At 38.6% G+C, this 15,622-nt stretch overlaps 1 protein-coding gene across 1 annotated transcript in view; it reads left to right on the forward strand.

The window, feature by feature from the left end:
* Positions 1-12,796, forward strand: part of LOC123635156 (pyrin and HIN domain-containing protein 1-like) — a 58,951-nt gene extending 46,155 nt beyond the window's left edge. Inside the window, exon 10 of the transcript XR_006734062.1 lies at positions 12,645-12,796. The gene's annotated coding sequence lies outside the window, so the exon portion shown is untranslated. The remainder of the gene's footprint in view (positions 1-12,644) is intronic.
* The last annotated feature ends 2,826 nt before the right edge of the window (positions 12,797-15,622 follow it).

Raw genomic sequence — 15,622 nt, forward strand, 5'->3', positions numbered from 1 at the left:
GATGGCCTCAGATCATTGTCTCTATGAGCTGTCTTTGAGGGTCCTTGTTCCACACATGGCCACGTCCTGCTTGCAGATCAGATGGTGGATTACAGCACCATCTGCTGGATTATTCTATTTATATGCCATGTGGGGTTACAGTACTCCTGAGGGCACCCACCATCCTTAGCTGAAGAAACACTGCTGAACAGAGAGTTTAACAGGCCCCTGCCTGTAAAAAGTTCAGTACACTTCCAGAAGGTTCAATACTTCAGTATGGTCATGATATGAATGTACTACCCACTTATTTTAATCTGTGAATAATCCAGAAAGCATGAGTAATCATGAATCATTGAGGTAAAGTAGCCTAGTCATAGGCAAGAGGTCAAAATCCTTTATGTACATTTGAGGAAGGATTTACATGTTCATAATGGTTTTCTGACCCAACAAGCCCCAGATTTGTTAACTGCTACTAACTGGGTGACTGGTTAAGATAGTATTTAAACCAATAACGATTCCACAGCAGACATTCTCCCACACAGGAGATGCAGTCAAGTACTAATAGCAATAGATGGTTCTACCGAAATCTCCTCCTGCTACGCCACCTGGTGTGCAGGAAATGAGGAAGACATGGTTGGGTGGCTCACTTTCATTCTGTTACATGTGAGCATCATTCAAGGGAATTTATGTTTCTAATCACCCATGTGTGAGAATGCTGGATAAGAAGGTTTTAATGTTGGAAATCCTTTCAGGTATTGACATTTGTAAAAAATATATATATATTTAATTTATTTATTTGTGCAAATGTGTAGGGTTAAAGTGTAATTTTATTACATGGATATATTGCATAGTGGTGAATTCAGGGCTTTTATTGTACCTATCACCCAAATAATGTATACATTGTACCCACTAAGTAATTTCTTATCATCCACTCCACTATCTACCCTTCCTCTTTTTATTTTGATAAAGATATTTACAGGAAGGAAGCTGTTCATTTTCTCTAAGAGAATGGAAAACTAAGAACATTGACGGGTGGAGTCTCAACGTTGTTTCACAACTCCTTTCTCCCTAGAGCCATTGCTCAGCATGAGTCAAGTCATCGAGTGACTCTAACCAGGGCCTTTTTTCCTGTTGCCTTTTGAAATATTTCATTTAAATAGCATTTCATGAGATTATAACATCCGGTAGCTCAGTTTCTGAGATCTTTACTGATGTATCTCTCTACTGAAAACAAGCATTGATTCCTGCATTTTTGAAGACCTCAAGATCTAGACCACTGTTGAAGAAATTTCCAGTGAGGTGAGTCCTATGGGTATTATTTGTAGAGAAAATCTGAGCTCTTCCTTAAAATGCGCAAGATCACGAAGAGAAAATCAGTAATGGTTCTTCCAGGTTTGGATGAGGGGAGTAGGGCTGATGTAAACTGCACTCAGGAAAAGGAAAACTGTAGTTGCTTGATTTTAACCCTTCACTTACTTAGAAAGACAGTAGACATTTTTAATTCCATCACAACTGAGGCCTGAAAAAGTAGAAATGCATTTTTACCATTAAAGATTTTTAAATTAATTTTCTGAGTCCTACTAATTTCCCACCAAACTGATATTATAATTTGGAAAAAGTCTTTGGTTCTCTTGGCTGGACAGTGCTCAAGTATTTGGTGACTGTGGTGGGGGCTGGGTAAAAGACAGTGGTGTGAACAAGATCATGAATAATATTAAGTGAAAACCACATCTGGACATAAAGCCATTTTATGGTATTATTCCAATTTCACAAAACATGAGAACAAATGCACACATAGTAGAAAATTTCTCAGTTGCACAAACACAGATATTCCAACAAGTGGTGTCTTAATATTTTCATAAGTATATATAACTTTAACTTTACCTCCATTCTATACCAGGAATTTAAGACAGTATTTCAGTCATTTTGGGATTACTCTATGCCCTCCTGAAAGTTAATGATTTTTTTGTCTGGTGGCAAATTGGTGGAGTAAATTTTTTTTTTTATTTCAGCTTATTATAGGGGTACAAGAGCTCAGGTTATATATATTGCCCACGTCCTGTCCATCACCCTGAGTCAGAGCCTCAAGGGTGTCCATTCCCCAGAAAGGGTGCCTGGCACTCACCATGTAGTCATAACTCCATCCCCTCCCACCACCCTCACCTCCCCGAGTCAGACAGTCAAAAATGGCCATTCCCCAGACGGTGAGCAACACATTCATCATGTATGCATAGACCCATCCCCTCACCCCACCCCACCCCCGCCTCAGTCTGATATCCAGTTGGTATCATTCCCCAATGTGCATTTAGGTGATGATCAGGGAAACCAATTTTCTGGTGAGTACATGTGATGCTTTGTTTTCCATTCTTGGGATACTTCACTTAATATAAAGGGTTCCAACATGCTCCAGGAGAATCAAAGAGATGTCGTAGCACCATTATTTCTGATAGCTGAGTAATACTCCATAGTATACATATACCACAATTTACTAATCCATTCGTGAATTGATGGGCACTTGGGTTGTTTCCACATCTTTGCAATTGTGAATTGTGCTGCTATAAGCATTCGGGTGCAGGTGTCTTTTTTATAGAATGACTTTTGTTCATCTGGGTAGATGCCCAATAAGGGGATTGCTGGATCGAATGGTAGGTCTACTTGAATCTGTTTAAGGTATCTCCATATTGTTTTCCATAGGGGTTGCACTAGTTTGCAGTCCCACCAGCAGTGTGTGAGTGTTCCTGTCTCCCCGCATCTACACCAACATGTATTGTTTTGGGACTTTTTGATAAAGGCCATTCTCACTGGGGTTAAGTGGTATCTCATTGTGGTTTTGATTTGCATTTCCCTGACCATTAGAGACGTTGCACATTTTTTCATATGTTTGTTAGCCATTTTTATATCTTCTTTTGAAAAGAATTTTATATTTTCTTGTTATCAGTCCTTTATCTGATGTGTAGTATGTGAACATTTTTTCCCATTCTGTAGGTTGTCTGTTTACTCTCATGACTGTTTTTTTGGCTGTGCAGAAGCTTTTTAATTTAATCAGGTCCCATTCGTTTATTTTTGTTGTTGCTGTGATTGCCTTAGGGGTCTTCTTCATAAATTCTTTGCCTAGGCCAATGTCTGTAAGAGTCTTTCCTACATTTTCTTCTAGAATTCTAATAGTTTCCCACCTAAGGTTTAAGTCTCTTATCCACCGTGATTTGATTTTTGTGAGAGGTGAAAGCTGTGGATTCTGTTTCAGTCTTCTACATGTGGCTATCCAGTTTTCCCAGCACCATTTATTAAATAAGGAATCTTTTCCCCAGAGTATGTTTTTGTCTGCTTTTTCAAAGATTAGATGGCTATATGAGGATCGTTTTATGTTTGGATTTTCTGTTCTGTTCCATTGTTCTGTGTCCCTGCACTTGTGCCAATACCAAGCAGTTTTAATAATCACAGCTTTGTAGTATAGTTTGAAGTCTGGCAAATTAATACCTCCCATTTTGTTTTTCTTGCTTAAAATTGCTTTTGCTAAACGGGGTCTTCTCTGGTTCCATACAAAGCGTAAAATTATTCTTTCTATATCTGTGAAAAATGATGTTGCTAATTTAATAGGGATTGCATTGAATCTGTAGATAACTTTGGGCAGTATAGTCATTTTAACAATGTTGATTCTTCTCATCCATGAGCATGGTATGGTTTTCCACCTATTTACATGTTCTGCGATTTCCTTCCTCAGTGTTTCGTAGTTCTCCCTATAGAGGTCCTTTACCTCCTTAGTTAAATATATTCCTAGGTATTTTATTTTCTTTGCTGCTGTTTTGAAGGATATTGAGTCCTTAATTTGGTTCTCCGTTTGACTGTTATTGGCATATATGAATACCTCTGATTTGTGTGTATTGTTTTTGTATCCCGAGATGTTACTGAATTCATTGATCAATTCCAGGAGTCTCTTGGTTGAATCCTTGGGGTTTTCTAGATATAACATGCTAACATCAGCAAAGAGTGAGAGTTTGATCTCTTCTTTCCCTATTTGGACTCCCTTGATTCTGCTCTCTTGCCTGAGAGCTCTCTCAAGGACTTCCAATACTATGTTGAAAAGTAATAGGGACAGTGGGCAGCCTTGTCTGGTTCCAGTTCTGAGTGGGAATGCTTTCAATTTTTCCCCATTCAGTATGATGTTGGCTATGGGTTTGTCATATATGGCTTGTATCATTTTTAGATAGGCCCTGTCCATGCCTACTTTGTTAAGTGTTCTTATCATAAAAGGGTGTTGAATTTTGTCAAATGCTTTTTCTGCATCTATTAAGAGAATCATATGATTTTTATTTTTGCTTCTATTTATGTGGCGAATTACATTTATAGATTTGCGTATGTTAAACCATCCCTGCATCTCTGGGATGAAGCCCACTTGGTCATTATGGATGATTTTTTTGATAAGCACTTGGATTCGATTTGCTAGGATTTTATTGAGAATTTTTGCATCTATATTCATAAGGGATATTGGTCTGTAGTTTTCTTTTTTTATTGCATCCTTTCCTGGTTTTGGTATTAAAATTATGTTGGCTTGGTAAAACGTGTTGGGGAGAATTCCCTGCTTCTCGATATTGGAGAATAGTTTATGCAGGATGGGCACCAGTTCTTCTTTGTAGGTATGGTAAAATTCAGGTGTGAACCCATCTGGTCCAGGGCTTTTCTTTTTGGGAAGGTTTTTTATTGCTGTTTCAATTTCAGATCTAGATATTGGTCTATTCAGGAATTCTATTTCTTCCTGGTTGAGTCTGGGAAGGCTGCGTGTTTCTAAAAATTGGTCCATTTCCTCCTCATTTTCCATTTTGTGTGCATAAAGATTTTTGTAAAATTCATAGATGATGTCGTGTATCTTTGTGGCATCGGTCATGATTTCTCCTTTCATGTTCCTGATGGAGGTAATTAGAGTTTTTTCTTTTCTGCTCTTGGTTAGCCTAGCCAAAGTTGTGTGAATCTTGTTTATGTTTTCAAAGAACCAACTTTTTGATTTATTAATTTCCCTTATAGTTTATTTGTTGTCTTTTTCATTCAGTTGTGATTTGATCTTAATAATTTCTCTCCTTCTGCTTGGTTTGGTGTCTGTCTGTCTGTTCTTCCTTCTCCAGCTCTTTCAGTCTATTCATTAGATTGTCTGTTTGTAAGTTTTCTGTCTTTTTGATATAGGCATTTATGGAAATAAATTTTCCTCTCAGGACTGCTTTAGCTGTGTCCCACAGATTCTGATAAGTTGTGTCTCCATTGTCGTTTAATTCAAAGAATCTTTTGATTTCTGTCTTGATTTCTTCATTTATAAAATAATCATTCTGGAGAAGGTTGTTTAGCTTCCATGACGTTGAGGAGGAATGACAGTTTCTGTTAGGGTTCATTGTTACTTTTATTCCACTGTGCACTGAGAAGATGCATGGTATAATTTCTATTATTTTAAATTTTTTAAGACATGCTTTATGTCCTAGGATATGGTCAATCTTGGACAATGTCTCATGGGCTGATGAGAAGAAAGTATATTCAGTGGATTTTGGGTAGAATGTCCTGTAGATGTCGGTCAGGCCCCTTTGTTCTAGCATTCTATTTAAATCCTTTGTTTCTTTGTTTATTTTTTGTTTGGAGGATTTGTCTGGTACTGTCAGCAGTGTGTTAAAATCTCCAACTATCGCAGTGCTCTTATCTATCATTTTGTCCAAATCAAGTAGGGTTTGCTTTATGAATCTGGGTGCACCTAACTTGGGTGCATATATATTAAGTATAGTTATGTCTTCTTGTTGAATTGTACCCTTCACCAGTATATAGTAACCATCTTTGTCTTTCAGTACTTTTATTGATTTAAAAACTAAGTTATTGGAGATTAAAGCAGCCACGCTCACTTTCTTTTGACTTCCATTTGCTTGAAATATTGATTTCCACTCTTTTATTTTCAGTCTAAATGCATCTTTGCAGGTTACATGAGTTTCCTGAAGACAGCAGATACTTGGCTTGTACTTTTTTAACCATTGGGCCAGCCTGTGTCTCTTGAGTGGGGAATTCAATCCATTCACATTTATTGAGAGAATTGATAAGTGAGACTGATTTCTGTTCCTCATGTTGGCTTGAATTTCATTATTCTGTTTTCTCACTTGAGCCATTGTGATAACTAGGTTGTTGTTTTCTCATGTTTAGTTTTATATTTGTGGGTCTTTCTTGTGCTGATCCCTGTGAAGCCCTGTTTTGGGTATTTCTTGGAGAGCTGCTCTTGTCTTGGTGAATTCTCTGGGTTTTTATTTATCTGAGAATGTGTTAATTTCACCTTCATATATAAAGCTGAGCTTAGCTGGGTATAAAAGCCTAGGCTGTGCATTATTCTGTTTCAGAAGAGTGAGAATGGGGCCCCAGTCTCTTCTTGCTTGTAAGGTTTCAGCTGAGAAATCTGGCATAATTCCGATGGATTTTCCTTTGTATGTAACTTGTTTCTTCTTCCTTACAGCTCATAGAATGGCCTCTTTAGTGGAAATTTTTGTCAATCTAATAACTGTATCATATGGTGTCTTCCTATTTGGTATGAATCTGCCAGGGGTTCTTTGAGCTTCTTGAGCCTGTATATCTAGAGTTTTGGCAAGACCTGGGAAATTTTCCTCAATTATGTCTTCAGATAGCTTATCTAGCCCTTGCTTATTGTCTTCTTCACCCTCAGGAATGCTGATAACTCTCATGTTAGGCTTCTTCGCATAATCCCACATTTCTTGTAGGCTCTGGTCATTTCTCTTACTTCTTTGCTCCATCTCTGTGACTGACTTATTTAATTGGAAAGTGCTATCTTCGATCTCTGAGATCCTTTCTTCTGTTTGATCTACCCTTCTCTTTAGACTTTCCACTGTGTTTTGTAGCTCCTTGAATAAATTCTTCATTTCCAGGAGTTCAGTTTGATTTTTCTTCAATATTTACATTTCTTTACTGAATTTTTCTTCCAAGTCCTGGATCTTTTTTGTGGTACCTTTGTGTTGGTTATCCATTTTTTCTTGCATAAAATTCAGCTTACTTATGATCCACGATTGAAATTCTTCCTGGGACATATTGCTATTTTGGGTTTGATTTGTGTCAATTGGTGGAGAATTAGTAATCCTCCTCGAAGGCAAGGTTTCAGCTTGATTCTTTGTACTCCCAGAGTTCTTTCGCTGAGCCCTTCCCATCTGGATCAATCCTTAGTTCCCTTCTTTCAGCTTTAGGCTGGACAGAGGCACTCCGTGGTGCTGAACTTGGGCTGTGCAGCAGCCCAGGTAAGCTGCCTCCTATGTCATGAGGGGGAGCCCTTCACGTGTCGTTCAGGATTTTGCCACCTCAGCTTGGGGGCTGCTCCTGTTGGGTCCAGCCTCAGAGAATTAGTTTGACCTGAAACCGGTTTGAGAGTCCAGTCACTGGGCTGTTCCAATTGCAGACAGAAAGCAACTTTTTCCTTGCCTCTTCCTCTCCTGAGGTGGTTTCTGCCTCTCTGTGCGCGAAAGACAGTGGCTAGGGGGAGGGGGGTACCCATGTTCGCCCAGTGCCCTGGCTGCTGCAGCTCCCGGGCGTGATGTTCCGCCCCACCCCAATGTCCGCAAGGTCCACGTTCCACTGCCTTGCGACTGGGGAAGCCCTCAGTGTTCACGCAAAGGTGGAGTTTCTAGTGGGGGGCCACGGACTAGGGGATGGAGCCGCCCGGTTCCCAATCTCTCTGCAGTGGCTAGGCTGTGGACCCCGACAATGGCGGCTGCCCGCCGCCAGTCGCTGGTGCTGGGGGCAAATGTTCAGGGGCCGGAGGAGCCGGGATTGAGGGAGCCCAGCCGCCCACGTAAAGGAGACAGTGTGGCGTCCCCCAGGTGTCTTTTGCTGCAGCCCAGCACAAACCCTCTCCCACCAGTTGCAGTCTGCCCACAGAGCTCGGGGGTCCAAAATGCCTCCTGCTCTTGTCTCCTCTCCACAGAGCCCTGCATCTCCCGTGGTGATTCTCCACCGGCTTCAGGCAGATCCCTAATTGAGTGGGTGTGGAGATCAGTGGGGAAACAAGCCGCTTTCCTGTGGGGCTGAACCCACTTCACTCGCTGGTGAGGCGGGTACAGCCAACCCATGCTCCCCTCTCTATTGTCTGTCCCGCACTCTCCAGATTGTCACGATCTGATTTCCCGTTCACCTCGTCTTTTCTTGCTCTCTGTGTCCCACGCTGATTCTCCGTGGATTCACACCGCTGTTCTTGTGGGGGAGCGATCCTCTAGCATTGTGGCAGACTGAGATCCATGCCTTCCTCTCCAGGAGCACAAATCCAGGAGGTCACCACCACTCTGCCATCTTTCAGCTGGTGGAGTCAATTAGAAAAAGATTTCTATTGCTAGCTTTTAGAACTTTTAAAAGACTTTTTACATAGCCTGCTACAATATTTATTTCTTGTGTGCTTGAATAGAATGTAAGATTTTAAATGTTGATTTCTTAATTTTATAAATGTTAGAGAAATCTTATTAATTTATTGATTATGCTGGCAGAATTTTTTTGTCTTTACAAATTTTACCTTGTTCATTAAGTAGTTGAAATATATACTGATATCCTATTATAAAAGTGTTATTCCTTGTAGTGCTCTAAAATTCATATATAGTATATAGATATACTAACACACACCTACATATAATATCTATTATATATATGTAATCATGTATGCATGTATACAAACTCATGTACACATATATAAATATATATGTGTGTAGGGGCATGCGTGAATGTCTGTGTGTGTATTAAAAGAGATATATAATAGTAATTATATGACACTGGAAGACTATAAAGTAATAACAAATAATATATTTTATTATTATATTAATTCATAATTAAGACTTGTATTTTCCTAAGAGTTGAATGTTTTATTATTATTTGGTATCTGAAATTACTCTTTGTCTTAAAGTCTAGAGTCAGCTTTCTTTCAGTTACTCTTTTCAAGATAATTTTTTAAATTTTTCACTTTTAAGTGATCGTTTGTTAATATATATGTCCATTTCTTAAATCAAATTTGATGAATGTTGTCACTTCACTTGTTAGGCCTTTTAAGTATACACTGCTATATTCAATTTATGGCACTTCTATAAACTCCTCATTGTCTTGCTTCTTTAACTTATACCTCAATCTCACCCTCGAAGACAAATTCATTAGTAACTTGTCATATTCTTCTTCCTTCCTCCTTCCAGCATGTTAGTATACTTTGTGTTTCCCTCCTTTTCCATCAGGCATTTCTTCTTAAGACATAGACATGCATAATGAAGTTCATTTTTCACACTTATCTTTTGCTCAGTAGTATTTTAAAATGTTATTTATTTTTTTCTTGTTGAATATAGCTTCCAACACATGCATTTGTGTAAGTCTTTGTCTTACAAAAATAATGAGGACTTCAGTATCAGAAAAGAGTGATTGAAGCTCTTATGTTTGAATGTCATTTTGTCTAGATTAAAATTCTAGTTTCAAAATGACTTTTTCCTCAAACAAGTGGAGAACATGTTTTATATACCTGAGGGATTAGACATTTTTTGAAACACAGAATTTGGAGGCTTCAAAAAGGCTGTTAATACATGTATTCTAAATACTGCATCACTAGAAACTCCAGTGGGATCTAAGTCATTATTCCAAAATCAAAAACAATAATATTTCGCAACAAAACCTGTGAACACTTACATTTAAGTGGAATAAACTAAGATTATACATAGCTTCCTGTCACCTCACATTTGGTCTTATTTTGCAAATAAATTATGCTTTCATATCCACAAAAAAATTAAAACTTTCCATTTTTAATTTTTTTATTTTGCTATAGATAAGGGATTTTGGAACAGAATTACATAAAAATTACTCCACTATCTTGCTATGGGCAGTTTCATTTTTGAGAATCAGTTTCATTCTGATTATTGAATCTGTGTAGGTGATCTATTCTTCATTTTTGGAGGCTTTCAGAGTAGTCATTTTGTATCTAATATTCTTTAGTTTCACTATAATATGTCTTTGTATGGATTGTCTCTTCATTCTACGAGCCTTTTCAATCTGAAGATGCCCATGTTCTCTAAAGAAGGAAGTAAATAACAGTGCCAGGAATTAAAATATCCCAATATACACAACATATTCAAAGACATGGTTCTTAATCTAAAAATGTTCAACTTAAAAAGATAATTGGAATTTATACTATGCACTGTGCATCATCAAGAAAGTGCACAAAGTGCTAAATACGTCCAGGTGAGTCCACGTGAGACCTGGTCTATTTTTGGACTCTGGGTGAAGCTTGCAGAAGACAAAGACTCCTGTGAGACTGAAAGTTAGTATGGGAGGTTGTCAGAGAAAGAAATGTAGGGATCGCTTTCCAGACAGTAAGAAAGAAATTAGCCACATCATGAAGCATTAAAATAAAAGGTGTGCTATATATTTCCGAAACATAGGATATAAGGAATACAAAAGTATCAGAAGTAGAGATGATGTAGATATTCAAGGTCTTCTGAGACATTTTCAAAGTAAGAAATTTTTGAAATAAAAATGGGGAAATAATGAAGGATTTCAGTTGGGTAGTGGGATAAAAACGTGACTTATGGAGAGAAAACTGGCCCTGGGAAAGAATTCATTAGTTAAATCAAGCTTTAAAAATATCAAATCAGGCAGTTAATGAAATCATTTCAGCCAATAAATGCTGTGTGACATTGCAGGAGAGAGCACAAAGATGTTCAGCAAAGTGATAGTATTAAGGGGTCAGAGGGCACAGAGGACACAGTCAACACCAAGGCAGATGGGATGCTAATGAGAGCTGACTAAGGAAGAGACAAGGGGACTCATATTGGGACTCCAGCTCAGATACTCAGAAGCATATTTGTATAAGGTAGGAAGCTGTAGACCATTTACCCTAAAACCAGTTTAGTCACAGTGGGAGTGAGAAGAGTCAGAAATCAACAGGCAGGCATTGGGTGATGGGGTCCAGACCCAGTAAAGGATGAGATGGGGACCAGGGACTCTGGCACTGCACAACCCATGCTCTGAACACTGTAACAATTGCCTGTTTCCACACCTCCTTCCACCAGACCCACCTGGACACAACTCAACTTATTCATGCTTGTTAAACAGGATGAATTTCATAGGCATTCCTAATACAGCAATTCTCCACACAATGTCCACAGTGGCATATCTGGTCCTTAAGTCCCTCTGTCACACATATCCATAGAAAACACTTTCATATGGGCTCCTCTCTCAAGTAGGCATAAGCAGTCATTTAAATTGTCTATATAGGTGTGTGACATTGTATGTCACTTTTCTCTTGTAGGCTCACCAATGTCTTTAGACATGGCAAATGAATGCTATAAAATTATTCTACTTAAAGCATTAGAGGACGCCAGTGATTATCAGTTTAAAATGATGAAATTCTTACTGGCCAGTACGTTAAACCTGATATGGAAATGCAAGATGAATATGACAAAGTAAAGATTGCTAACCTGATGGTTGACAAGTTCCCACGTGATGCTGGTGTGGACAAACTTATCCAACTCTATAAAGATATACCAGCACTTCAACCCATTACAGAAACACTTAATAATGAAAAGTCAAGAGGTAACAGGGAACAGGGAACATTCCCTCTCTGCCACTGTCCCCAACCCTTCTCAAACTTGACTAAAACCTCACCTTGGACAAAGTTTGTACATCCTTGTCACAAGTTGTGAATCAGTGGCCTTGACAGTGTTGGTACGTCACATGCTAACAAATTAACAACTTAGAGCATTCCAGTTCTAATGTAGAATGTTGTATTTTGGAGGGTGTATTTGGGATGCAGTGAAATAACTAGAATATGAGGGAGTTGATGAGAGACTGAGACTTCTAGTACATTAGAAAGGTTAGAAAATGACAAAATAATACTTTTAAATTTGTTGTTTATAACAGGTACAATGCACACTATATGGGTGCTGAACACACTTAGAACTTTGACTCAAATGCTACAAAAGCAATTTATGTAACCAAAACGTTTTTACCCCCATAATATTCTGAAATGAATGTATATATTAAAAAATAAAATAAAATTTGTTGCTTATATCTGAAATATGTACATTTAACCATGTTAATGTATCTGTCCTATTGAGACGTTTTAATTCTTCATTAACCCACATAATAAAAAAGAGGTAGTAGTTAAGCATAAGACTACCTGCAAGACGGGTGAAGTTCTTCCCTGTCATAAAATGACTGAGTTAAAAATATATGTGGGTGTTTGTGTTTATACATATATAAAACTCAAAGTCCAAAATCTCCATATCTCACCACAAACTCATATCACATTTCCATTCACTGGTTTTGTGATTTGAATAGATTATCTGGAGAACATGACCAAGCAGTCAGCATCATGAGAACCTTTGATTTTTAAAAGGAAATGATAGGAGAACAGGACTGGGAAAGATCTTGACTGATCACTCACAGTTTGGAGGACAGGAAGGATGTGCTTAGTGCACAGGGGAGGCATATGAGAAACACTGAGGAACATGAGACAGTCACAGTACCTGTGTTGAGACTGTCGGTCACCTTGAAGCCGGTCTGGGCTAATGCAGTGGAGCACGCCTGAGTGCTCAGCAGGAGCTGAGAGGAATTAGGATGGAAACTGCTTTAGCTCTCTGAGACCATCAGCTCTGGGTCCATATGTTCTCTTTTTTTTTCTTCATTAGTTGTGAATAAAATTGAATCTACACCAACAAAAGGAACAACCCTCTCAAAAAAGAGCAAGAAGAAAGAAGAGGGTCCTGCCACACCTGCCCCCTCCACAAGCACATTTCTCACATCTGAAGGAGCAGAGGTGACTCCTGGACCTCAGGTAAGATTGAGGAAGAGCAATGGGTTCCAAGACCCACAGAGGAAAGTCTGATAAGCTCTTCCACTCAATCTCTGTATTGGAAAGTTATGTCAGCAGGAGTTTCCCACCAAGTTTAAGATTCAGAAACTTGTCTAGTATTTTATCTTGTTCTTTGTACAAGGTAATAAGCTAAAAACTTTAGTAAATATAATTCATATATATATATATATATAAACTAAGTATATCATTGTCCCCAGTACAGAGGTGTAGTAATTTGAGAATCAGATAGGAAAATGATTTGCCCATGTTTATAAAACCCTAGTTTTCCTGTTTCCAAGTCAGCACTTCCTTCAATGGAGGTAATTAGAGAAAGGAAATGATTTGTATATCTTTCTCTGCTTCCTTTGTTTAAAGAAAGTGTATATGTCCACCTCTTATAACTGGCCAGAGATGGACAGAACCCACTCAAGTGTCCATGAAACACATTGATAGATATAATCAGCCAACTTCCCAGAATGAAAGGGTGCTCTACCTTATTTGACACTAAAAGAGAATAACAGGAAAATCAAACTATTTTCAGAAAAGAAAAAGCATAACCAGAGGAAAAGGTGAGAGTGAAAGGTGTCAGAGGAGCAGACTCAGACTCCCTGTCCTGCAGGAGCCAGCACATCCAGAGCCGTGGGCCATCCCCTGCTTCCCCACACCTCATTAGCTCCACCCAGCACTTCTTCAACTGAGGTATGCTCTCTCTGGTCTCCTTTGCTTCAATTTCTTCTACTAAAAATACAGAAATCTTATCTCATCTTCTACTTTAAAATTGCATCAATAATTAGCAAGTTAATCAAAAGTATATATTGAGAATTCACAACATTTTAAGCCTTTGCTTCCACAGGGATATTGATGAAACTGACATTGTCTCTGAGTACAGAATGCTTTCTGTGCTGAGTTGTCTGTGGAGGGACAGAGAGGTGTAGGGTCCATAAGAGTACAGGGGGATACAGCAGTTGGGTCACTGTCCACTGCTCCCACCTCTTGAACTCCTCTCCCCTTTGCTCACTGATCTGTTCAAGTTTCCTCGACCAACACCATGCTCCTTTCCACTTCAGGATTTTCACAAACCGTGTTACTTTCACCTGTACAACTCTTACATAGGCAACCCTACTCTTCCTTTAGATCCCAACATTGATATCTTGTCCTCAGGAAATGCTCACTGAGACCACGGTGACCTTGGTGAATCCTTCATGGTGCTCTCTGTGTTAGAAATATCTTTCTTTATTTTCTACTATTTATGATAACTGAAATTAAGAAGTGTTTACTTTTCCCACCTTACTCTGAGTTCCAAGATTAGAGCTACTTTGCCAGTCTATGGACCAATGTATCCCAAAGCCTAGATCAGTGTCTGACTCATATAAAGCTCTCAGTGAATACATTTACTCAATGAAAAAGTGAAAACTAAGTCCTAATATACGAATCAGGACAGCTAATGAAAGAAAAAGTAAGGATTGTGTGACCCAAAGAGACGTGGTATATATTGCGAGGCCCAATGATTGTAGAAACAAAAAGAAGTGATGGAATTTGGAGGGGAGCTTAGGAGCCCAGGAAAATGTAGCTGGAAAGAATACCATACACCAAGATGTAGAAATGAAAGGAAAGTAAACTACAAATTTTAATCGTATATTTCTGGTAATACATATGAAGTTGTCCCCATACCAAATTTAGACGGGCCAGCCTTTGCTGTATACATGCAACAGGAACAGTCTAGTAACTAATTTAAACTTCAGTGAGTTTTATTCCAAAAATGAGTGATTTATATTTCTACGATACACAATGAAACGGATATAGACTATGATGGGCCATAAGTGATGAACCCACAGCATCAGCCACAAATGAAACATGTTCTTTCTGATAATAGATTTTTATCTTAACACAAGATTATATCAGGAAAAAAGTCAAAATGCCAACAGCCAGACACTCAAACAGAAAATATTTAAATTTAAATTACCATAAATTATGTCATTCATATTATGCTACATTTTTTCTATACCTTCTCTGATTTTCTCCTGTGGAAGTAGATACATGATTATTATAAAAATGATATCATGCAATATATTGTCTCATTGTTTCTCTCTGAGTAGCTGTACAATTCCCTTCACGTATGCCCAGTATTCAAATGACTCCTTAAAAGGTTGCATATTAGTGTTGCTATTAATATTCTCATGTATGAGTCTGCTGTTACTGATTAACTTGCATTGGGGAAACGGCTTTCCAGTGTTAGGCTGAACTGTTCATGTTCATGAGAAGACATATCCAATCAAGGCCAGTCATCCACAGGTGATCACCGTGTGTAGTATCCCAGGCCAGAGCATCCCACAGCCTGCTGGATTGTGGATGAGCACCCCCCCATGCCTCCCACAATTCTCCTGATTGAATAAACAACCTCCCCTCATGTAAAGTGTTCTGCTGAAAATTTAGGAGACCGGGGTGTTATACAGAGAAGATATTAAAGGCAAATCACCTTGATCCCAGGTTTCTGACAGTGAGCTTTTCCTAGAGCCCAACATTGAGAAATGCTGCAATGGTGGAAGTGGCCATCTCCAGAGTGTCACTACCCTGAACCTACTGACGTTAGGGTATCAGGAAGGCTTCAGACCATGCGTGTTCCCACCTGCTATAATAGCACTGAATGTTAAACAGAGGAACTATGACTTATACTCTCAAAATTGCCCAGTCTACACTGGTGATAACTGAAAACTCTTCATGTCTTGGTATGCAGGGGACACCATTTTCCATTTTCAGTGCTATTTAATTTTATTTGTGTATTTTATGCTCTCCCATTCTAACCTGGTAAGAGTA

Source organism: Lemur catta, chromosome 3 (genome assembly GCF_020740605.2).
Source record: "Lemur catta isolate mLemCat1 chromosome 3, mLemCat1.pri, whole genome shotgun sequence".
Classification (NCBI taxonomy): Eukaryota; Metazoa; Chordata; class Mammalia; order Primates; family Lemuridae; genus Lemur; species Lemur catta.